The sequence below is a fragment of the Rattus norvegicus genome, chromosome 1 (assembly GCF_036323735.1).
Source record: "Rattus norvegicus strain BN/NHsdMcwi chromosome 1, GRCr8, whole genome shotgun sequence".
In the NCBI taxonomy this organism is placed as follows: Eukaryota; Metazoa; Chordata; class Mammalia; order Rodentia; family Muridae; genus Rattus; species Rattus norvegicus.
The window spans coordinates 204486326-204511293 of record NC_086019.1 but is presented as its reverse complement, the minus strand read 5'-3'; the positions used below and the strand labels follow the sequence as shown (position 1 = coordinate 204511293).

Sequence of the window (24968 nt, the reverse complement as noted above, 5' to 3'; positions counted from 1 at the left end):
TCCTCTTGCTGTCTTTCAAATCATGGGTGGACTCCATGCAGATTCTGACCACAAATGTTCTCTCTTTACTTCAAGGAAAAAATAGACACCTATGTTTCAGTAGACAGAGTAGATGAAAAGTGATCTAACATCCCCTCAACTCCAAGGTCCAGAGTGGAAAGAAACCCTGTGCAGAACAGAACCATCTGCAGATTTGACTGCCAGGGATATTTCAATGCCTCCCAGTATCAATGTGTAGCCAGTACACCAGTAGCATGGCATCAACCATGATAAACAGAAAAGATTCTATTGACTGTGGGGCAGAGGCCTGATCTCCTTCATAATCAGATACCCAATATCCACACTAACATACTCATCATCAGACATTCCTACCTGTGCACACCACCTCGGTGTAGGATAGAAGATCACACTGCTCTATAAAGTTCACATTGATCTTGCAGAAGAAAATCTCAGCCTCTGTTCCTTGGCAAGACACAAATTTCTGTTCTCGACTTCCACGGTGAGTTTTGGACCACTGTAGAGCGGTGCCACACTTCAACTGTCTGCACAAGACACTTGCCTCTTCCTTCTGTAGGTCACACTTCAGGAGTAGGGAAGACCCACTTAACAACTCAGGAGATCCAGCACATGGACTGGCACCTCTGGCCAGCATGACTTGTTGAAAATTAGCACCTGGTGGCACAGGGAAAAAACCAATTCCTAAAAGCTTCTTCCAAGGACACATGATCAGGGTCTACAGAGTGACTTTTTAATCTGATGTAATTTCACAAGATCCCTGGCAGAATTGCCAGCCTTTAGTACTACCCTGAAATAACAGGTAAACGAAGCTTATCCTTCCAGAATGCTTTCATGGACTAGGTGTGCACAGCAAAGACAGCAACTCATGGGATCACTTGGGATGGGGCCCTTTCTTCAAAAACTAATGAGTCAAGTCTTCCTGACTTGAGTTAGGCCTAGTACACAATGACAGTGCTCCCTGAGGTGATCTTAGTAAAGCAGTGATAAACAGACCTGATGGCTGACTTTAAAATATATATAGGAAAAGTTATTGGATAGAAGAATAAGGAGAGTGAGAACTGATTTTCTTAAGAACAGAGAAGGTAAGCATCCCCCATGGTCTCTCCTTGGGACTCTTTGGGGGCAAGGTGCTCACACCCAATGATACCCCCTCCTTCTCTAGATACTTGTCTCAATGCCTCTACTCCCAAGGAATGGGAAGTCTGGGATTTAAGCAGCCCTCATCTGACTCACCTGAGCAAACAATTGACACCACACACTGGCACTTGCAGTCATTGAGGGGCCCCCAGCTCCCGAGGGAACACACCCAGAGGGTGGGTTCCTCGCCACTGCAGTTGGTACCAAACAGCCAAGGTGAACTCATTTCTTCAGGCCTCAAAATATACTGGAAGGTTGAACGTGCATGGCTACAGCCAAGATGTCTGCAGGTCACTGATGCTTCCTGCATGGCCCAGTGGTCACCACACACAAGGCCTTGCTGCCCACTGTGTTCTATTTGCAGACGTCCATCACATTGGTTTGCACCATCTATGAGATGCAGGGAATCCTCCCCAACCAATCCTTTTAAGATGAGACATGAATTAGATGAAGAAGATACTGAGAATTTCATTCAAAATGCTTCTTAGTGAGAAAGCTCATCTTTGCTATCCATCATGGTTACTCCTTTTTCTCATATCCTCTCACTATGAATATTCTGAATTGTCACAGAATCAAAATGGTTATTTTAGAGGAACCTTACTTAGCAGAAATGAACACAAAGAAATGAGGCATCAGACGTCAGCAGTGCTATTCTGTCACTGACCTTGGATGGCAATATTTTGCACACCTGCATCCCTTGTATACAGAATCTGTAAACAGCAGTATACACTCACCAGTAGGGAGGGTCCAACAAGCCAACAGTAGAAACCACAGAGACAGAGAGAATAGTGTCATTCTGGATCTCACTGCAGCATCAGCTCTCCAAACCGATAGTCTCCGTTCAGGAACTTGTTCTGACTCCAAGCAAAAGGCGGGCTCTAGTTTAGAGTGTTGCTGTTCTAGGGGCAGTGCCTGTAAGCATTCTGGGAGCCTCCCCTATATCTGAGCTGTCATTTGTAAATCAAAAAGGCTTTTGCTCACTGTGCCAGAGCCCAGAAAGCATCCGTGGTGTGGCGCTTCCTGCAGCTGGTACCCAGTGCAACCCCAGGTGGAAGGAGGGCAAGAAGCCATGCAGCGAGACTTCAATGGCTGTGCCTCGTGAAATCAGAGTAAAACATGACAGCAATTATTGTTCTTTACCTCGAATAGAAGATTTCCCTAAGGATCAGGGTCTTTCCAAAATTTGTTAGTCATTAATAAACAAACTTAAAATTTTTATCATTTCACCTTTTCCTTCTTTTCTAGGATCTTCTCATATGGTAACTGCCAGTTCACCCCACCAGAGGTTCACAGAAATTCCTACCGATACAGCTAACAAAGTAGAGAGGTGTGTGAGCTTTTCAGCTGGAAAGAAGCTGTAGCCATGCCCAAAAAAAGTGCTCAGGGAGATTATAGGGCTTCTAGGTGTGAAAGAATAGGAAGTATGGCCAGGGAGACAAGTCAGAGAAGTGAAGTCTGACATCCAACCTGAGGAAGGAGAGGGGACCCAGCCATAGTGAAGACAGATAGTAAAGGCGGATCCACTTTGAACTGGGAATCTTCAGTGAAACCTCAGACTTTGGTTGAGCTGCCATATCCTGGTCACCAACTCCCACACTATACTGCCATTGCCCTAACATCACATTTAACAGTGCCTAAAAGTCCAGGAAAATTGGGACCAATATACTTGGAAGAATCAGGCAGTCTATTCACACAGAGCACTAAGAGGTTCTGTTCTCTACTGTGACACTATGAGGATTACGGTTACAGCTGAATACAATGTTTACCAGTAGATTACAAACTTTGTCAGAACTTCATGTGGGTCCAGACTTCTGAGACAACAGTTACTAACAAAAGTATGCAACCTAACCCATAAGGCACAGGGAGAAGACACCAGGAAACATACTTCCCAGACAGGATATGATTTGCTGGGGAGGAAGGCAAATATATTCTTCATAAAGCTTTCATTCAATAAAGAAGATCACATACAGTGGTCATCAGTAAGAAGATTATGCAGACATAAAGACAAGGTATGGACATGGGTTGGTCTCATGAGAATTTGGTCCCAAACTACTCTGGACATGGAGGATGTGATCCTGAGTAAATATAGTCACAATTGATCTGAAGATGTTTGATCCCATTGGTCACCAGTAATCTTCCAGTGTGTGCTAGGAAAAAGAGAAGGCAGGAATAAATGCCAAAGCTTCAAATGTATCAAAAGGTCACTGAGCTAGGAAAAAGCCAGGCCTGGAAGAGACAAGATCAACACTATCCCTCATTAGGAATTAGCTAAGACTCACAAAAGGACTGTGAAAAGAAGGATGTGTGGGAAACCTAAAACCCTTGCTCACAAATGAGAACAAACATTCCACATCAGAAAGAAAAGCAAGGCCTAGAACAAGGGACATGGTAGAATCAAAAGATTCTAAAAAGCATTGACAATGATAGCATTTAAGGAATCAGGAGCTAACAAGATTGTGAACATGATTCCACCTCTAACAACAAAAATAACGGAAAGCAAAAATCACTTTCCTTAATATAAGAAATATTAAGAAGACATCAATGGACTCAATTGTCCAATAAAAAGACTTAGACTAACAGACTAGATATGTAAAAAGGACCCAGCATTTTACTGCATACAGGAAATGCACCTCAGTGACAACAGACACTACCTCAGAGTAAAAGGCTGGAAAACAATTTTCCAAGGAAATGGTCCCAAGAAACAAGCCATTGTAATATCCAATAAAATTGACTTTCAACCAAAACTTATCAAAAAAGATAAGGAAGGACACTTTATAGTCATCAAAAGAAAAAATCTACCAAGATGAACTCTCAATTCTGAAAATCTATGCTCCAAATGCAAGGGCACCTACATGCATAAAAGAAACCTTACTAAAAATCACACATTGCACCTCATACAATAATTGTAGGAGATTTCAACACCCCACTCTCATCAATGGACAGATCATGGAAACAGAAACTAAACATAGACACAGTGAAACTAACAGAAGGTATGAACCGAATGGATTTAAGACATCTATAGAACTTTTCATCCTAAAACAAAAGAATATATCTTCTCAGCACCTCATAGTACCTTCCCCGAAACTGACCATAAAGTCAGTCACAAAACAGGCCTCAATAGATACAAAAATAGTGAATTAATTCCATGCATCAGACCAGCATGGACTAAGGCTGATCTTCAATAACAACAAAAATCACAGAAAGCCCACATACACATGAAAGCTGAACAATGCTCTACTCAATGATAAGTTGGTCAAGGAAGAAATAAAGGAAGAAATTAAAGACTTCTTAGAATTTAATGAAAATGAAGGCATAACATACCCAAACTTACGGGACATAATGAAAGCAGTGCTAAGAGAAAACTCATAGTTCTTAATACTTCCAAGAAGAAACTGGAGAAAGCATACACTAGCAACTTGACAGCACACCTAAAAGTTCTAGAACAAAAAGAAGCAAATACACTGAGCACATTGCAGGAAATAAATAAACTCAGGGCTGAAATTAACCAAGTAAAACAAAAAGAACTATACAAAGAATCAACAAAACCAGGAGCTAGTACTGTACGAAAATCAACAAGGTAGATAAACTCTTAGCCAGACCAAATAGAGGGCATAGAGAGAGTACCCAAATTAACAAAACCAGAAATGAAAAGGGAGACATAAGAGAAAGTGACAAAATTCAAAAAATCATCAGATCATACTATAAAAGTCTATACACAACAAAATTTGAAAATCTGGATGAAATGGACAATTTTCTAGACAGATAACAGCTACCAAAGTTAAATCAGGATCAGAAAAACCATATAAACAGTCCCATAACCCCCAAAGAAATAGAAGCAGTCATTAAAAGTCTCCCATCCAGAAAAAGCTCAGGACCAGATGGATTTAGTGCAGAATTCTATCAGACCTTCAAAGAAGACCTAATACCAACACTCTTCAAACTATTCCACAAAATAGAAAGGAACACTCCCCAATTCCTTCTATGAAGCCACAATTATACCTTTACCAAAACCACACAAAGTTTCAACAAAGAAAAAGAACTTCAGACCAATTTTCCTTATGAATATTGACACAAAAATACTCAATAAATTCCTGCAAACCAAATCCAAGAATGCATCAAAGCAATCATCCACCATCATCAAGTAGGCTTGATCCCAGGGATGCAGACATGGTTCAATATATGGAAATCCATCAACATAATCTATAATATAAACAGAAAGAAAAAAACCGCATGAGCATCTCATTAGATTCTGAGAAAATATTTGACAAAATTCAACATCCTTTATGGCAAAAGACTTGGAAAAATCAGAAATTCAAGGCCTATATCTAAGCATAGTAAAAGCAATATACAGCAAACCAGTAGCCAATATCAAAGTAAATGGAGAGAAACTTGAAGCAATCCCACTAAAATCATGGACTAGACAAGGCTGCCCACTCTCTCCCTACCTATTCAATATAGTACTCAAAGTCCTAAACAGATAACAAAAAGAGGTCAAAGGGATGCAATTGGAAAGAAAGAAATCAAAATTTCACTATTTGCAGAAGATATATGTAAGTGAAAAATTCCACTGGAGAATTCATAAACCTGATAATACAACTTCAACTAAGAGGCTGGATATAAAATTAACTCAAAGAAATCAGTAGCTTTCCTCTACTCAAAGGATTAAAAAGGATGAGCAAGAAACAACACCCTCCACAATAGTCACAAATAATAAAAAAAAAAAAAATACCTCGATGTGACTCTAACCAAGCAAGTGAAAGATCTATATGGCAAGAACTTCACGTCTCTGAAGAAAGGAATTGAAAAAGATCTCAAAAACTGAAAAGATCTCCCATGCTCATGGATTGGCAGGATTAATACAGCAAAAATGGACATCTTGCCAAGCGCAATGTGCCGAGTCAATGAAATCTCTATCAAAATTCCAACTCATGTGCCTAGAACACATGGGCACCAGGGAAAATTTCCTGAACAGATCACCAATGGCTTATGCTCTAAAATCAATAGTCAACAAATGGAACCTCATAAATTCCCAAGCTTCTGTAAGGCAAAGGACACTGTCAATAGGCCAAAACAGTAGCCAACAGGTTGAAGAAAGATCTTTACTAGCCCTACATTCGATAGAGGGCAAATATCTAATATATACAAAGAACTCAAGGAGTTAGACTCCAGAGAATCAAATAACCCTATTTTAAAAATGGGATAGAGAGCTAAACAAAGAATTCTCAACTGAGGAATATCTAATGGCCAAGAAGCACCTAAAGAAATGTTCAACATCATTAGTCATCAGGGAAATGCAAATCAAAACAACCACGAAATTACACCTCACACCAGTCAGAATGGCTAAGATAAAAAACTCAGGTGACAACAGATGCTGTTGAGAATGTGGAGAAAGAGGAACACTCCTCCATTGTTGGTGGGATTGCAAGCTGGTACAACCACTCTGGAAATCAGTTTTGTAATCCCTCGGAAAATTTGACATAGTACTACCTGAGGACCCAAGTATACCACTTCTGGGCATATATCCAAAAGATGCTCCAGCATATAACAAGGACATATGTTCCACTATGTTCATAGTTGCCTTATTTATAATATCCAGAAGCTGGAAAGAACCCAGATATCCTTCTGCAGATGGATGGATACAGAAAAGGTGGTACATTCTGTACACAATGGAGTACTACTCAGCTATTAAACACAATGAGTTCATGAAATTCTTAGACAAATCAATGGAAGTAGAAAATATCATCCTGAGTCAGGTAACCCAATCACAAAAGAACACATATGGTATATACTCCGTGATAAGTGAATATTAGTTCAAAAGCTCAGAATACCCAAGATACAATTCACAGACTACATGAAACTCAAGAAGAAGGAAAACCAAATTGTGAATTCTTTAGTCCTTCTTAGAGGGGGCGAACAAAATATTCAAGGGAGGAAATACACAAAGAGTGGAACAGAGACTGAAGGAAAGTTCATCCAGAGACTGCCCCACCTGGGGATCCATCCCATATGCAGCCACCATACCCAGTCACTATTGCTGGTGCCAAGAGGTGCTTGCTGACAGAAGCCTGACATAACTGTCTCCAGATAGCCTCTGTTAGTGCCTACAAATACAGAGGTAGATGCTCACAGCCAATCACTGGACTGAGCACAGAGTCCTCAATGAATGAGTTAGAGAAAGGACTGAAGGAGCTGAAGGGGTTTGCAACCCCATAGGAAGAACAACAATATCAACCAACAGACACCCCCAGAGCTCCCAGGGACTAAACCACCAAACAAAGGGTACACATGGAGGGACCCCTGGCTCCAGCCTCATATGTAGCAGAGGATGGCCTTGTGGGACATCAGTAGGAGGAGAAGCCCTTGGTATTATGAAGGCTTAATGCCCCAGTGTAGGGGAATGCCAGGGTTGGGAGGTGGGAGTGGGTGGGTGCTCACAGAAGCAGGGGAAGGGAGGATGGGATAAGGGGTTTCCAGAGGGGAAACCAGGAAAGGGGATAACATTTGAAATGTAAATAAATAAAATATCCAATAAAATTGGAAAGAAAAGAAATTTTAAAAACACAAAGGCAATATATTTTAATTAAACTATTGAAAAGCAGAAAGTCCTGACATAGCAGCAGAGAAGTTGCTGTTCATGTATTCCAGATTCACAGTAAGGCAACAGCCAAAGTCTCATCAAAATCAGGAAGGCAAAAACCAGAAGTAGAGAAATAAGTCCAAAGAACTGGAAAAGTCAAACAATAATTTTATTTTTCATGTCCAGCAATACTCCTCTTCCAAGTAAAGGGTCCTGGGGGGCATGCTGAAGTTATGTAAAGAAAAAAGGAACACTAGCATATATATACATAAGAAAGAATAGGTGCTACTATTTCTGTGATTTTGAAATACAACTTTTTTCTCCTATATGATATAAAACATTAATACATAAACTCTATTTTAAATATACTAAGTATGAAGTTATAATTTATGAAAATGGCTTAAAATGGAAAACAATTAATATAGGAACAAGACATATATGATATATAAGAAACATAAAATTATGGAAGTCAAGTTGATGTTAAATCAGAGTATATCATTGTAAATTAAAGGCATAAATTGTTGTAGCAAAGCAACTCTAGGAAAAACAATTTTGAAATGTATTGAATCTACAATATTACCAATAACATTGTAATAAACAATGTTATTAGTAAGATCCAAGATAGTTAACCAACCTAATTATCTATCATCTATAAATAGATTTAAAAGTGTATACACACACTACTCTGCATGAGACCATGAAATTCTGCCATTTTCAACAGCATGTTAAGAACTGATGATCATTACGTTAAGTGAAAAAACATGCAAAGAAAGACAAACAGTGGTGGTATAATCCATAAATAGAGTATGAGAAATTTTCTCATAGAACTTTATGTTAGCATTGTGTATTCCAAAGGTTGGAAAGGGCATGAGAGAAGAACAGTTGTAGTAAATTTGATCTAAGGGCACTATGCTGTACGTAATGAGAAAAAATAAGTTCTGCTATTCTAGACAATGAGACTATATATAATATATCATATATTTCTAAAGAAGTCATTCACCAAAAGAAAATGATATGTTTCTGATTAGATACACATGGTTACCAAATTTGTACACAATACCACATACATATGTATTTTAAAAACTACATTGTATACCAAAAAATATATATAATGTTGATCATCAAGAAATAACTAAATAATAAAAAATGAAATATGATGAAAAGTAAATTTCTGAAACTATGTAGCATGCAAAAATCAATAGACACAAAATTCAATCATGGAAGAAGTAAAAAATGTTTAAAACTTGACACACAGAAATAGACAACAAAATGGCAGACATATCCATGCCTAGTGAGCAGTTACTTTGGATGAAAATGAATTAAATCTATTATCAAAGGAAAAGAATCCCAGAATGTGACAAAAATATTATATATTATCTACAACAGATTCGCTTTATATTCACACACAAATGGTTTCACAGTGAATGGACAGAGTACATGTTGAGTATTGAGTGGCACCAGACCAGAAAGACTGTACGAAAAACACTGTGGCATGAGACCAAAAGGACCATTATAAACTGATTGAGGTGCCAGTTCACCAATAATGAATAACAGCGCTCAGCACCTAAACAGCAGAACTTTGGGAAATATTTGGGAAGGATTTTGTTGAGGGAAAATAAGAGGTAGATACAGTTCTGCAATAGTGACTTAAGATGTAGAAAGCTACTAGCACAGTGGACAGAACAACTGTGGGCAACATGGTCAGGAGGTAAAGAACAGGAGCAACCCTCGCAACCATATGAGACTGACTGGCACACAGCATGGATCACATAACACATGCGAATAAAAGTAAAATCTGGTTTAAATGAATATTACCTCTGTTAAGCACAATGAAGAAAGGAATTGATAGCAGAACAATACATGAGACAAAGTATATACATTTTCAAATAACTTAGACAATTAATGAGACAAAAGCATCAAATCATAGGACTAAAGAAATAGCTCAGTGGCTAAAAGCACTTACTGTTCTGGCAGAGACCTGAGTTCAGTCCCCAACACCCACATCAGACAGCTCATAACCACGTGCAATTCTACTTCCAGGAGATCTAGGACCTTCTTCTGACCTACACACACACACACACACACACACACACACGCACACATGCACACATGTACACATGCAGACATGTGACTTTAAAATAAATTTTTAAGGAATGAACAAATCAAAAAGAAAATGAAAACACATAGGAAAATAAAAATACAACATACTAAACACAAAATAAGAAATATGCAGTATGTAGAAGGGTATTTTTCACTATAAACACCCATATTCAGGATTTAGTATAGGGAAAGACAAGAGAAAGGGCCAGAGGGCCAGGATAATGAACTGAAATCAGAGGCTGGCTGGGGTGGGAGGCCGTAAGTATCTCTAGGATGTGCCAGAGACCTGGAAGGGAGAGGCTCCCAGGAGTCGATGGGGGTGACTTTTGCTGAGAATTCCAGCAATGTGGATATGGAACCTGAAGTGGCCACCCCAGGAGAAGGATAAAGACAACAACCCACCCACAAAACTTTGGACTAAAAATTTGTCCTGTCTACAAGGATGGTGGATAGAGCACAGACTGAGAGAATGACCAGCCAATAACTGGCCCAACATGAGACCCAACTCATGGGCAAACACCAATCCCTGACTCTATTATTGATACTCTGTTATGTTTGCAAACAGGAGCCTTGCAAAAATGTTCTCTGAGAGTCTCCACACAAAAGCTAAATGAAACAGATTCAGAGGCCCACAGGCAAACATTGGATAGAGCTGGGGGAGTTTTGTGGAAGAGGGAAGGATTGAGGGCCCCAAATGGGGTAGACCAATAGAATCAACTAACATGGATCTTTGGGGGCTACCAGAGACTGAACCACCAACCAAAGAGCAAACACAGGCTGGATCTAGGACTCCCATACATATGTAACTGACGTGCGGCTCAGTCTTCATGTGGGTCCCTCAACAACTGGAGCAGAGGCTGTCCCTAAAGCTGTTGCCTGCCTGTGGATCCCATTCGCCTAACTGGGCTGCCTTGTCTGGCCTCAGTGAGAGAGGATGACCCTAGCCCTGCAGAGATTTGTTGTGCCAGGGTTGGGGGATACCCAGAGTGAATCACCACCCTCTCAGAGGAAAAGGGAGGGGGATGGAGTAGAGACTGTATGACTGGTAATTGAGAGGAGGCGGGGCAAAAATCAGGATGCAAAGTGAATAAATAAACAGAAATGAAAAGAAAAACACAAGAATGTTTTCAAATTAGCAGCTAAACTTTATACTAGAGAGCCAGAGGGAGGGAGGAACCTGGATAGGAGAGGGAAGGCGAGGAAAAGGGGTGGGATCAGGTATAGGGGAAGACAGGAGAGAAGCACAGAGGACCAGGAGAATGAATGGAAATATATAGTTGGGGGGAGAGTTTTGCAGGGGTAGGGGGGTAACCTCTAGAAAAGTCCCAGAGACCTGGGATGTGAGAGGCTCCCAGGACTCAATGACAGTGACCTTAACTGAAATGCCCAATAGTGGAAAGATACAACCTGAAGAGACAACCTCCAGTAAATAGACAAGGCCCCTAGTGGAGAGATGGGACCATCCACCCATCTTCAAAATTTTTGATCCAGAATTGTTCATGTCTAAAGGAAATACAGGGACAAAAATGGAGCAGAGATTGAAGGAAAGGCAGTCCAGTGACTGACCCAACTTGGGATCCATCCCATGTGAAGGCACCAAACCCTGACACTATTACTGATGCCATGTTGCACTTGCAGACAGAAGCCTAGCATGGCTGTCCTCTGAGATGCTGTACCAGCACCTGACTGAGACAAATGCAGATACTCACAGTCAACCATTGGACTGAGATCGGGGACTCTATGGAAGAGTTAGGGGAAGAATTGAAAGAACTGAGGGGGTAACAACCCTATAGGAAGACCAAGAGTATCAACTAACCTGGGCCCCTCATCAGAATTCACAGAGACTAATCCACCAACCAAGGAGCATATGTGGGCTGATCTGTGGCCCCTAGCACATATGTAAAAGAGGACTGTATTGTCTGCCTTCAGTGAGAGAGGATGCGTCTAGACCTATAGAAACTTGATGCCTCAGGGAAGGGGGATACTGGGGGGTGTGAGGTGAGGAGGTGTGAGGGGGTGGGGGAGCACCCTCTCAGAGGCAAAGGAGAGGGGAGTTGGGGTGAATAACTCTGGGAGAGAGGACTAGGAAGGGAGGCAACATTTGGAATATAAATAAATAAAATCATTTAATAAATAAACACCATTACTAAATGCAAAAAAACTAGAATAAATAAAAACAAACTAAAGCGAAAGCTTCTAAGAACAAGAAACTATAAGAATTGTGGATGAAATAAATAATATAGAGACCCCAGAAAATCATAGAACTAGTGAAACCAACCAAAGTTTTTAAAATTAAAAGCATTTACATGATGCTTTAGCAAGACTAGAGTTAAAAAAAAACCCACATTATCAAAATTAAAAGTGGGTAATACACACACATATGCATACATGCATACACATACATAAATACACATATATATGTATACATACATATAATATATATTTCTATATTGGTGTGACAATTCTTCCCTTGAGAGCCACAGACTAACAAAATCCCCAGTGTCTCCCATGGGAAACCTGGCCAGGAAAGTCCAAGTGACTCCCCCAAACAATATAAGCTATTGGTTGCCTCCCAGAAATTGAAAATAAGACTCCGTTGCTAAAATCATTACACACTTCAGACACAGAGGAACTGAGCTGGATCTGACCCAGAGGCCCCTTCCTTGAGGACTGGCTCTCATATGATCAGAAAGTGCTCTTCAAGCTGCCAAGAGACAAAAGCCATCAGTAGTCCCACCAAGCAGTAAAGCCTGTGAGTCACAAAATGAACAGCCCTGCAAGGCAGCCAAAAGGTGAAACTGAGGCACTTATCTTGGGGTAATGAACAAATGTCTAACTGAACTTTAAGCCCACTAAATAGCAGAGAATGGTATTGTTAAAAATAATAATAATAATACTGTGAAGCTATTTTGAAGAGCATTTCACTAAAAAGGAGATTATGTAAATGAAAACCACAATTTAAAAAAAAAAAACACAGATTGAAGCAAGATGGCGAGCATGCAGAATGAAAATCTGTGTGCCTAGCAACAGGTTTTAGAGGCAATTTCTCTTCACAATATCATTTTTCCAAATCACTGGATCGTGGTGGCAGCAGTAAAATGGGTGATATCAAAACAGAACCATCTGGAAGCATTTATTTCCAATCCAAAATGGAGCTTTATCTTGTGCTTGTCACAAATCTACATATTCTTCTCTTCCAGATGACTACATTGCAAGGCAGATCTCGCTTTGACATCTGATAGCAGGACAATAGTGTGCTACCACCCTTCTGTGGACATTCCCTATGATCACACCAAACCTATCCCTCAACCAGACCTTCTGCAAAATAACAAGGAAACACATGAGCAGATACTGAAAGTCAAGTTAGAAGGAAATCACAAGCATCTCAAGCAGGGCCTGTGATAGAACAACTAAGCAAGGTGTTCTTCAGCACAAAGCATCGCTGGTACGCACACAGACAGTATCACAGACTTCGTAAGGAACTGGATCCTCCCAGAGACAGGTGACTATGCTTGATTCTCTGTGCATCAAGGACATTTTGCTTTGTGTCTTATTTCCCAGATGAGAAAATGTACATGGTGTATTCATTAAGATGGCATGTAGGAAAGTAATAAAAATACCCTTTCATGTAAAAAAATAAAAAATAAAAACCCCACAAATGATGAAAACTGACCCAACAGGGAATCAAACTGTGAAAAGACTAGTCATTGGTAGAGAAATTGACTTTAAACTTCCCTGACAAAGACAAGCAAAAGCAGATAATTCATGGAGGAATTCTGCTGAGCAATTAAAGAAAAATTAATATCAACAGTATTCAAACTTTTAAAATGCATGAGAAATAGCTTTCTATCTCCATATATGCATCAGCATCATTCTGCTTGAAAAGCCAGGCAAAGACATCACAATAACAAGATTACAGTCTAGCATCCTAAGGATACTGGGCAAAAGTCTCAAGAACATTGAAGAAGTTATCTCATATGTAGAAAATCCAGAGGCTTGCACAAAGAAAGCAACAGAGGTAACACACTACCTTATGAAGTTGCAAGATACATGTAAGCTCAGACATGTAAATTATTTAGATAACAACTGTATACTAATACTGAGCAGTCAAAAATGAAATTTAAAACTCTATTAGATTTTTTTAAATCTAGCAATACATCTAACCCAAATATGGAGAAGTTGTAAAAAAAAAAAAAAGAATCAAACTTTGCTTTACAAAATTAAATAAATCTAGAGCCCAACTAGGAAATTTATCTTTAGAAGCCCTGCCCAAGAGACTAACTCAAGGGAGAGAGAGAAAGGAGCAAACCACAGGACACCTGTGGCACCATGAAACACAACAGACTCTCTAGGTGTCCTGGCCCACAGGTTCCTGGGAAGGAAGCATGTGATAAGAAGCAGCTGAGGCCCTGTTTTCAGAATCCTTTCTCACAGAGCCTGAGAAGCAAACATTCGTGTACACTCACCCAACCTTCAACACTGGGAGCCAGTTAGGCACTGTGTGACTATTCATCATTTCCCCTCTTGCTGTGACCAAGTCTCTGAGGAAGGTAAAGGGAGAAAGGGTATATTTGGGTATAAGTTCAAGGAGATACAATCTAGCATAGAGGGGAAGGTATGGTGGCAGGAATGTGAGGCAGGTAATCTCATTGTATCCTAACATAGAAGACAGGATGTGGGTCTGGGCTCTAAAACCTCAAGATCCACCTTCCCCTAGTAATCCCTTATCCAGCCAGGTTCCATCTCCTAAATAATCTACAGCCGTGTTGCTACTTGAGTACTCAGTATTCAGTCACAGGAGTTTCTGGGGCCGCTTCACATCAAGACTGCAGCAAAGCGCAGGGGCAGTCCTTAGACTCTATCAGGTGCCCATTTAGAAACAATCAATCAATGAAGCCTAAAAGCTGAAACATCAGACATTGACAGCAGTCTCTATCCATGACTGGATGTGTTATGCCATAACCAGCTACCTCAGAGAAATGTCCATGTCCTCAAAGAGCTTCAGAAAGTGTGAAGATTTAATACCTCAGGCAGATGTACCACATCCAGAACCAAACCCACCTGAGGGAGTCACACAGTGGCTGCCGTTTCACACCCATCGACATTGGACATGAACACTGAGTTAAAGTGCTGTAGCCAGTACACCTTATCCAACTAAAACAGGAAACTCTGCCAGGACAACATCTTGCTTACTCTGAAAATACCTCTTTCAAGAAAGAGGGTAGAGATGAATAACCCACCAGATGCAAAATATTATCACAAGCTCACAAAAGCTCACAAACATGACATCACCAAGGAAACACAACTACCCTAATGTGAAGAGGGAAGAGGGACAGGAAATGGAAAAGGGATGGGGGTTAGGGGAGAGGAGAACATGATCTGGTATTGGGTGGCGGGGGAGGAAGGACTGAAGCCCTGAGAGCCAGCAGAAAGAATGGAAACAGGCAACCTTGGGAGGAAGGAGGTTGGGAAGACCCTCCAGAATGTACCAGAGACCTGGGAAGTGAGAAACCCTCAGGATTCAAAGGCGGGGGGGACCCTAGCTGAAATGCCCTGTAATGGGGAGAGGGAACTTACTTAATCTACCTCCAGGAGAAAGAGAGGGCATCAAGTGAGGGATGGGATTGCTATCCCACAGTCAAAGCTCTGACCCATAATTCTTCCTGTCTGAAAGAAATGCAGGGACAGAAATGGAGAAGAGCCTGAGGAAAAGAAGGTCCAGTGACAGGCCCAAAGTGGGATCCAGCTCAAGGGGAGGCCCCAAGATCTAACACCACTACTGAAACTGTGGGATGTTCACAAAAAGCAACTTATTATGACTGCCCTCCAAAAGACCCAACAAGCTGAAAGAGTCAAATGCAGATATGTGCACCCAACCAATGAACAGAACCTGCCGACCACTCTGGTTGAATTAGGGAAAAAGTGGAGGAAGCTGAAGAGGAGGGCAACCCTGTAGGAGAACTAGCAGCCTCAATTAACCTCAACCCCAGAGATCTCTCAGACACTGTATCACTAACCAGGCAGCATACACCAGCTGATATGAGGACTCCAACACATATACAGCACAGGACCACTGTGTCTGGATTCAGTCAGAGAATATGCACCTAAACCTCAAGAGACTGAAGGACCTATGAAGTTTAGAGGTCTGATGGGATCGGTGGGGTAGGAATATCCTTATGGAGGCTGGAGGCTGGGGGATATGGGATGTGGAACAGGTGGATGGACCAAGAGGAGAATAAAATCTGGAGTGTAAAAATTAATTAATTAATTAATTAATTAATTAATAAAAAGAAAACCTGTAAACTCCCTGACAAAGAATTCAGGGGAGACACCACCAGAACCTGAAGGGACCAGATCAACAGTTCTCTGCACCCAAATTCCGTGGAACGGAGAGCTAAACCTTCAGAGAGGCAGACACGCCTGGGAAGCCAGAAGAGACTACACTCTGCCCACATTTCTGACTCCAGAGGAAAACACCAAACGCCATCTAGGACCCTGGTGCACGGGGGCTCCCAGAAAAGGTGGCACAGGTCCTCCTGGTTGCTGCCCTCACAGAGACCTCATAAGCAACACCCCACAAGCAAACTTGAGCCTCGGGACCGCAGGTAAGATCAACTTTTCTGCTCCAAGTGACCTGACTGGTGGTCTCAGGACACACAGAGGCAAAATTCCTCTAGGACCAGACACTTCTGGTTTTTAGCTGGATTCCCAACCTCGGTGATCCCCGCCCACAGCTCACTGCTCCCAAACCCTGTGGGAGAGAGAGCTCACCGCCCAGAATGGTGGGTACTCCTGAGTCTGTAGAGCGGAGAGACCACCAATACTGCCCACCCCTGCCCACATCCCTGGCCCAAGAGGAAACTGTATACGGCCTCTGGGAACCAGAAGATAGGAGCACTGGAGCTGCAAGGCCCCTGTGCCCCAGACACCACCAGAACCTGAAGAACCTAGATCAACATTTCTCTAAACCCAAACCCCGTGGGAGGGAGAGCTAAACTTTCAGAGAGGCAGAAACGCCTGGGAAGCCAGAAGAGACTACACTCTGCCCACATTTCTCACTCTAGAGGAAAACACCAAACCCTATCAAGGACACTGGGGCATGGGGGCTCCTGGAAAAGGCGACGCAGTTCCTCCTGATTGCTGCCCTCACAAAGAGCTCATGAGCAACACCCCACGAGCAAACTTGAGCCTCAGGACCACAGGTAAGACCAACTTTTCTGCTCCAAGTGACCTGCCTGGTAAACCCAGGACACAGGCCCACAAGAACAGCAAAAGACCTGTAGACAGGAAAAACGACATGCCCGAAAGCAGAACACTCTGTCCCCATAACTGGCTGAAAGAAAACAGGAAAACAGGTCTACAGCACTCCTGACACACAGGCCTATAGGACAGTCTAGCCACTGTCAGAAATAGCAGAACAAAGTAACACTAGAGATAATCTGATGGCGAGAGGCAAGCACAGGAACCCAAGCAACAGAAACCAAGACTATATGGCATCATCGGAGCCCAATTCTCCCACCAAAGCAAACACGGAATATCCAAACACACCAGAAAAGCAAGATCTAGATTTAAAATCACATTTGATAATGACGCTGGAGGATTTCAAGAAAGACATAAAGAAATGCAGAAAAATATAAATGAACTAATAGAAGTCTATAGAGAGGAATCACAAAAGTCCCTGAAAGAATTCCAGGAAAACACAATCAAACAGTTGAAGGAATTAAAAATGGAAATAGAAGCAATCAAGAAAGAACACAGGGAAACAACCCTGGATATAGAAAACCAAAGGAAGAGACAAGGAGCCGTAGATACAAGCATCACCAACAGAATACAAGAGATAGAAGAAAGAATCTCAGGAGCAGAAGATTCCATACAAATCATCGACACAACTGTCAAAGATAATGTAAAACGGAAAAAGTTACTGGTGCAAAACATACAGGAAATCCAGGACTCAATGAGAAGATCAAACCTAAGGATAATAGGTATAGAAGAGAGTGAAAACTCCCAGCTCAAAGGACCAGTAAATATCTTCAACAAAATCACAGAAGAAAACTTCCCTAACCTAAAGAAAGAGATGCCCATAAGCATACAAGAAGCCTACAGAACTCCAAATAGATTGGACCAGAAAAGAAACTCCTCCCGTCACATAATAGTAAAAACACCAAATGCACAAAATAAAGAAGGAATATTAAAAGCAGTAAGGGAAAAAGGTCAAGTAACATATAAAGGCAGACCTATCAAAATCACACCAGACTTCTCGCCAGAGACTATGAAAGCCAGAAGATCCTGGACAGATGTCATACAGACCCTAAGAGAACACAAATGCCAGCCCAGATTACTGTATCCTGCAAAACTCTCAATTGACATAGATGGAGAAACCAAGATATTCCATGACAAGACCAAATTCACACAATATCTTTCTACAAATCCAGCACTACAAAGGATAATAAATGGTAAAGCCCAACATAAGGAGGCAAGCAACACCGTAGAAAAAGCAAGAAAGTAATCATCTTAGCAACAAACCACAGAGAAGAAAAGCACACAAACATAACCTCATATCCAAATATGAATATAACAGGAAGCAATAATCACTATTCCTTAATATCTCTCAACATCAATGGTCTCAACTCCCCGAAAAAAAAGACATAGATTAACAAACTGGATAAGCAATAAGGACCCTGCATCCTGCTGTCTACAAAAAACACACCTCAGAGACAAAGAGAGACACTACCTCAGAGTGAAAGGCTGGAAAACAACTTTCCAAGCAAATGGTCAGAAGATGAAAGCTGGAGTAGCCCTTCTAATATCAAATAAAATCAATTTTCAACTAAAATTCATCAAAAAAGAAAAGGAAGGACATTTCATATTCATCAAAGGAAAAATCCACCAAGATGAACTCTCAATCCTAAATATCTATGCTCCAAATATAAGTGCACCCACATACGTAAAAGAAACCTTACTAAAGCTCAAAACACACATTGCACCTCACACAATAATAGTAGGAGATTGCAACACCCCACTCTCATCAATGGACAGATCATGGAAACAGAAATTAAACAGAGACATAGACAGACTAAGAGAAGTCATGAGCCAAATGGACTTAACAGATATTTATAGAACATTCTATCCTAAAGCAAAAGGATATACATTCTTCTCAGCACCTCATGGTACTTTCTCCAAAATTGACCATATAATTGGTCAAAAAACAGGCCTCAACAGAAACTGAAAGATAGAAATAATCCCATGCGTCCTGTCAGACCACCACGGGCTAAAGCTGGACTTCAATAACAATAAGGGAAGAATGCCCACATATACGTGGAAATTGAACAATGCTCTACTCAATGATAACCTGGTCAAGGAAGAAATAAAGAAAGAAATGAAAGACTTTTTAGAATTTAATGAAAATGAAGGTACAGCATACCCAAACTTATGGGACACAATGAAAGCTGTGCTAAGAGGAAAACTCATAGCTCTGAGTGCCTGCAGAAAGAAACAGGAGAGAGCATATGTCAGCAGCTTGACAGCACACCTAAAAGCTCTAGAACAAAAAGAAGCAAATACACCCAGGAGGAGTAGAAAGCAGGAAATAATCAAACTCAGAGCTGAAATCAACCAAGTAGAAACAAAAAGGACCATAGAAAGAATCAACAGAACCAAAAGTTGGTTCCTTGAGAAAATCAAAAAGATAGATAAACCCTTAGCCAGACTGACGAGAGGACCCAGAGAGTGTGTCCAAATTAACAAAATCAGAAATGAAAAGGGAGACATAACTACAAAATCAGAGGAAATTCAAAAAATCATCAGATCCTACTACAAAAGCCTATATTCAACAAAACTTGAAAATCTGCAGGAAATGGACAATTTCCTAGACAGATACCAGGTACCGAAGTTAAATCAGGAACAGATAAACCAGTTAAACAACCCCATAACTCCTAAGGAAGTAGAAGCAGTCATTAAAGGTCTCCCAACCAAAAAGAGCCCAGGTCCAGACGGGTTTAGTGCAGAATTCTATCAGACCTTCATAGAAGACCTCATACCAATATTATCCAAACTATTTTACAAAATTGAAACAGATGGAGCACTACCGAATTCCTTCTATGAAGCCACAATTACTCTTATACCTAAACCACACAAAGACCCAACAACAAAAGAGAAAGAGAACTTTGGACCAATTTCCCTTATGAATATCGATGCAAAAATACTCAATAAAATTCTGGAAACTGAATCCAAGAGCACATCAAAACAATCATCCACCATGATCAAGTAGGCTTCATCCCAGGCATGCAGGGATGGCTTAATATACGGAAAACCATCAACGTGATCCATTATATAAACAAACTGGAAGAACAAAACCACATGATCATTTCATTAGATGCTGAGAAAGCATTTGACAAAATTCAACACCCCTTCATCATAAAAGTCCTGAAAAGAATAGGAATTCAAGGCCCATACCTAAACATAGTAAAAGCCATATACAGCAAACCAGTTGCTAACATTAAACTAAGTGGAGAGAAACTTGAAGCAATCCCACTAAAATCAGGGACTAGACAAGGCTGCCCACTATCTCCCTACTTATTCAATATAGTTGTTGAGGTCCTAGCCAGAGCAATCAGACAGTGAAAGGAGGTCAAAGAGATACAGATTAGAAAGGAAGAAGTCAAAATATCTCTATTTGCAGATGATATGATAGTATATTTAAGTGATCCCAAAAGTTCCACCAGAGAACTACTAAAGCTGATAAACAACTTCAGCAAAGTGGCTGGGTATAAAATTAACTCAAATAAATCAGTAGCCTTCCTCTACACAAAAGAGAAACAAGCCGAGAAAGAAATTAGGGAAACGACACCCTTCATAATAGACCCAAATAATATAAAGTACCTCGGTGTGACTTTAACCAAGCAAGTAAAAGATTTGTACAATAAGAACTTCAAGCCTCTGAAGAAAGAAATTGAAGAAGACCTCAGAAGATGGAAAGATCTCCCATGCTCATGGATTGGCAAGATTAATATAGTAAAAATGGCCATTTTACCAAAAGCGATCTACAGATTCAATGCAATCCCCATCAAAATACCAATCCAATTCTTCAAAGAGTTAGACAGAACAATTTGCACATTCATCTGGAAAAACAAAAAACCTAGGATAGCTAAAACTATCCTCAACAATAAAAGGACTTCTGGGGTAATCACTATACCTGAACTCAAGCAGTACTACAGAGCAATAGTGATAAAAACTGCATGGTATTGGTACAGAGACAGACAGATAGACCAATGGAACAGAATTGAAGACCCAGAAATGAACCCACACACCTATGGTGACTTGGTTTTTCACAAAGAAACCAAAACCATCCAATGGAAAAAAGATAGCATTTTCAGCAAATGGTGCTGGTTCAACTGGAGGTCAACATGTAGAAGAATGCAGATCGATCCATGCTTATCACCCTGTACAAAGCTTAAGTCCAAGTGGATCAAGGACCCCACATCAAACCAGATACACTCAAACTAATAGAAGAAAAAGTGGGGAAGCATCTCGAACACATGGGCACTGGAAAAAATTTTCTGAACAAAACACCAATTGCTTATGCTCTAAGATCAAGAATCGACAAATGGGATCTCATAAAACTGCAAAGCTTCTGTAAGGCAAAGGACACTGTGGTTAGGACAAAACGGCAACCAACAGATTGGGAAAAGATCTTTACCAATCCTACAACAGATAGAGGCCTTATATCCAAAATATACAAAGAACTCAAGAAGTTAGACTGCAGGGAAACAAATAACCCTATTAAAAAATGGGGTTCAGAGCTAAACAAAGAATTCACAGCTGAGGAATGCTGAATGGCTGAGAAACACCTAAAGAAATGTTCAACATCTTTAGTCATAAGGGAAATGAAAATCAAAACAACCCTGAGATTTCACCTCACACTAGTGAGAAAGGCTAAGATCAAAAACTCAGGTGACAGCAGATGCTGGCAAGGATGCGGAGAAAGAGGAACACTCCTCCATTGTTGGTGGGATTGCAGACTGGTACAACCATTCTGCAATCAGTCCGGAGGTTCCTCAGAAAATTGGACATTGAATTGCCTGAGGATCCAGCTATACCTCTCTTGGGCATATACCCAAAAGATGCCCCAACATATAACAAAGACACGTGCTCCACTATGTTCATAGCAGCCTTATTTATAATAGCCAGAAGCTGGAAAGAACCCAGATGCCCTTCAACAGAGGAATGGATACAGAAAATGTGGTACATCTACACAATGGAATATTACTCAGCTATCAAAAACAATGACTTTATGAAATTCGTAGGCAAATGGTTGGAACTGGAAAATATCATCCTGTGTGAGGTAACCCAATCATAGAAAAACACACATGGTATGCACTCATTGATAAGTGGCTATTAGCCCAAATGCTTGAATTACCCTAGATGCACAGAACAAATGAAACTCAAGACGGATGACCAAAATGCGGATGTTCACTCCTTCTTTAAAACGGGAACAAGAATACCCTTGGCAGGGATAGGGAGGCAAAGATTAAAACAGAGGCAGAAGGAACACCCATTCAGAGCCTGCCCCACATGTGGCCCATAAATATACAGCCACCCAATTAGACAAGACAGATGATGCAAAGAAGTGCAGGCCGACAGGAACCGGATGTAGATCTCTCCTGAGAGACACAGCCAGAATACAGCAAATACAGAGGCGAATGCCAGCAGCAAACCACTGAACTGAGAACGGGACCCCCATTGAAGGAATCAGAGAAAGGACTGGAAGAGCTTGAAGGAGCTCGAGACCCCATATGAACAACAATGCCAACCAACCAAAGCTTCCAGGGACTAAGCCACTATCTAAAGACTATACATGGACTGACCCTGGGCTCCAACCTCATAGGTAGCAATGAATAGCCTAGTAAGAGCACCAGTGGAAGGGGGAGCCAAGACTGAACAGGTAGTGAACCTGATTGTTGGGAGGAGGGTGGTAATGGGTGGAGGGTAACACCCATATAGAAGGGGAGAGGGAGTGGTTAGGGGGATATTGGCCCGGAAACTGGGAAGGGGAATAACAATCGAAATGTAAATAAGAAATACTCAATTTAATAAAGATAAAAAAAATTTAAACATAAAGTGGGTCTCCATAGACTACCTCAGTTGTTAAGTTTATAGCCACTGCACTTGATTATCCTCCAGAACTTGTTAAAGATCCTGTTGCTGAGAATACCACATACTTGAATCATAGGACATGGAGAAATTAAGTTTGTAAGGACCTTGAAGCTTCATCAATTCCTTCTAGCTTTCACAGTCCTACAAAGTACTACACATGCACCTCACGAAGAAAAAAAGCCTTACCCTACTGTGAACCCTGAATGCTTTGACCGGTCTGCAAGATATTTCAAGTGGTGCAATAGTAGTATGAATATTATGAAAATAACACAGCTGTTCCTGAATGAATTCAAATCCCATATCGCACGATGGAACGCACGTTTTTTATGGTTACCTGGGTAATAAATTTGTGGATGGCTAGCTCAGAGGCCCTGGAGGAGAACTTCACACAACTATTTCTTCACGTGGACAGAGTAATAAACTGTCCCTGAAGCTCTTATCTTTATACCTATTGATGAATGAATATCTTAACCCTCCAGAGAAGCTTCTTTGTATACTGAAGAGCAATTAATAGAGAGACCAACACTGACTCATGTACAAAGAATGAGATTGTGAAATTATCCACTATAAATTGGGGACCTATGTCAAGAAATTTACTCCAAATTCTGTGGGATCATTTGAAAGGAGTGAAAAGCCTTGTAAAACCTGAGGTGGTGGACATCTGTAATAGGGCATTATTTGATGGAAACAACAGAGCAGCAGCACATGTAAACTTATCATCTGTGTCTGCTTAAAAAAACCTACACAATACCATGCCCAACAATGCTAACATATTCATGATAGGTAGAAATTTATAGACATCAGTCTTGTCAAAAATCTCAGATTTTAAATTATAGGATTATTTTGTTTCTTGTTTGCTAAAATGAGTTTCTACACATTGAGGAAGAGAGCTTAATGGAGAAAGAGTGCCATAGCAACTTCCTTGTGTAGGGAATCTGTGAACAAAAAACTCAGAATCACATTAACATAGGACTTTAAGTGTGAAAGAACATTCCTCAGATTTATGACCTATGTCAGTGTGATCTCTGAAAGAGCTTGAAGGGGCTCGAGACCCCAAAAGTACAACAATGCCAAGCAACCAGAGCTTCCAGGGACTAAGCCACTACCCAAAGACTACACATGGACTGACCCTGGGCTCCAACCTCATAGGTAGCATTGAATATCCTAGTAAGAGCACCAGTGGAAGGGGAAGCCCTTGGTCCTGCCAAGACTGAACCCCCAGTGAACGTGATTGTTGGGGGGAGTGTGGTAATGGGTGGAGGGGAACACCCATATAGAAGGGGAGGGGGAGGGGCTAGGGGGATGTTGGCCCAGAAACCGGGAAGGGGGAATAACAATCGAAATGTAAATAAGAATTACTCAATTTAATAAAGATAAAAAAAAAAGAAGTAGGAACTCCTGTCATCTTGAATTTGGATGAATCTAAGGGATGTATTGTTGTGTTAAGAGGCCAGGGACATAAGATAATTAGCATATGACCACACTGACACTCATAGAAACTGAGTAGCATTTTGCTACCAGATATCTTGGGGTTGGGAAGATCATTGGCATAGATGGAAGGGATGTTGGTCAAAGGGCACAGTCATTGAATTACAAGGTAAGATTAAGGACTTCATTGTGCAATATAATATCGTTACACTAGAAGTAGATTACAACTGCTTTCACTATAAATAAATGACAATTATGTAGCTTAATGAATATGTAGATTACCTGGATTAGATTTTGCACAATGTGTACACATCAAAGCAAGTCATATACCTTAAATAATTATGTGTTTTAAATTTTAAAAAGACCGTGTTATGACCAGTCTTCAAAAGATGGAGTAGCTATTGCCATAGCTAGGAATAAAAGTATGAGGAGCTGTCAATTTCTCACCAAAGACAGAAGTGGGAAAACATATTCAAATTATCCTAAGAAAAAATAACAATCAGTAATTCTAGACTAAGATGAAATAATCTGTAAAGGCCTGCAGCAGTACCATGAC

At 40.7% G+C, this 24968-nt stretch overlaps 1 protein-coding gene and 1 pseudogene across 1 annotated transcript in view; one reads left to right on the top strand and one right to left on the bottom strand.

Annotated features, from left to right (window-relative positions):
- Positions 1-24968, bottom strand: part of LOC120093064 (scavenger receptor cysteine-rich domain-containing protein SCART1-like) — a 97156-nt gene that overhangs the window by 54610 nt on the left and 17578 nt on the right. The window lies entirely within an intron of this gene.
- Positions 10146-13338, top strand: Mrpl42-ps1 (mitochondrial ribosomal protein L42, pseudogene 1; annotated as a pseudogene).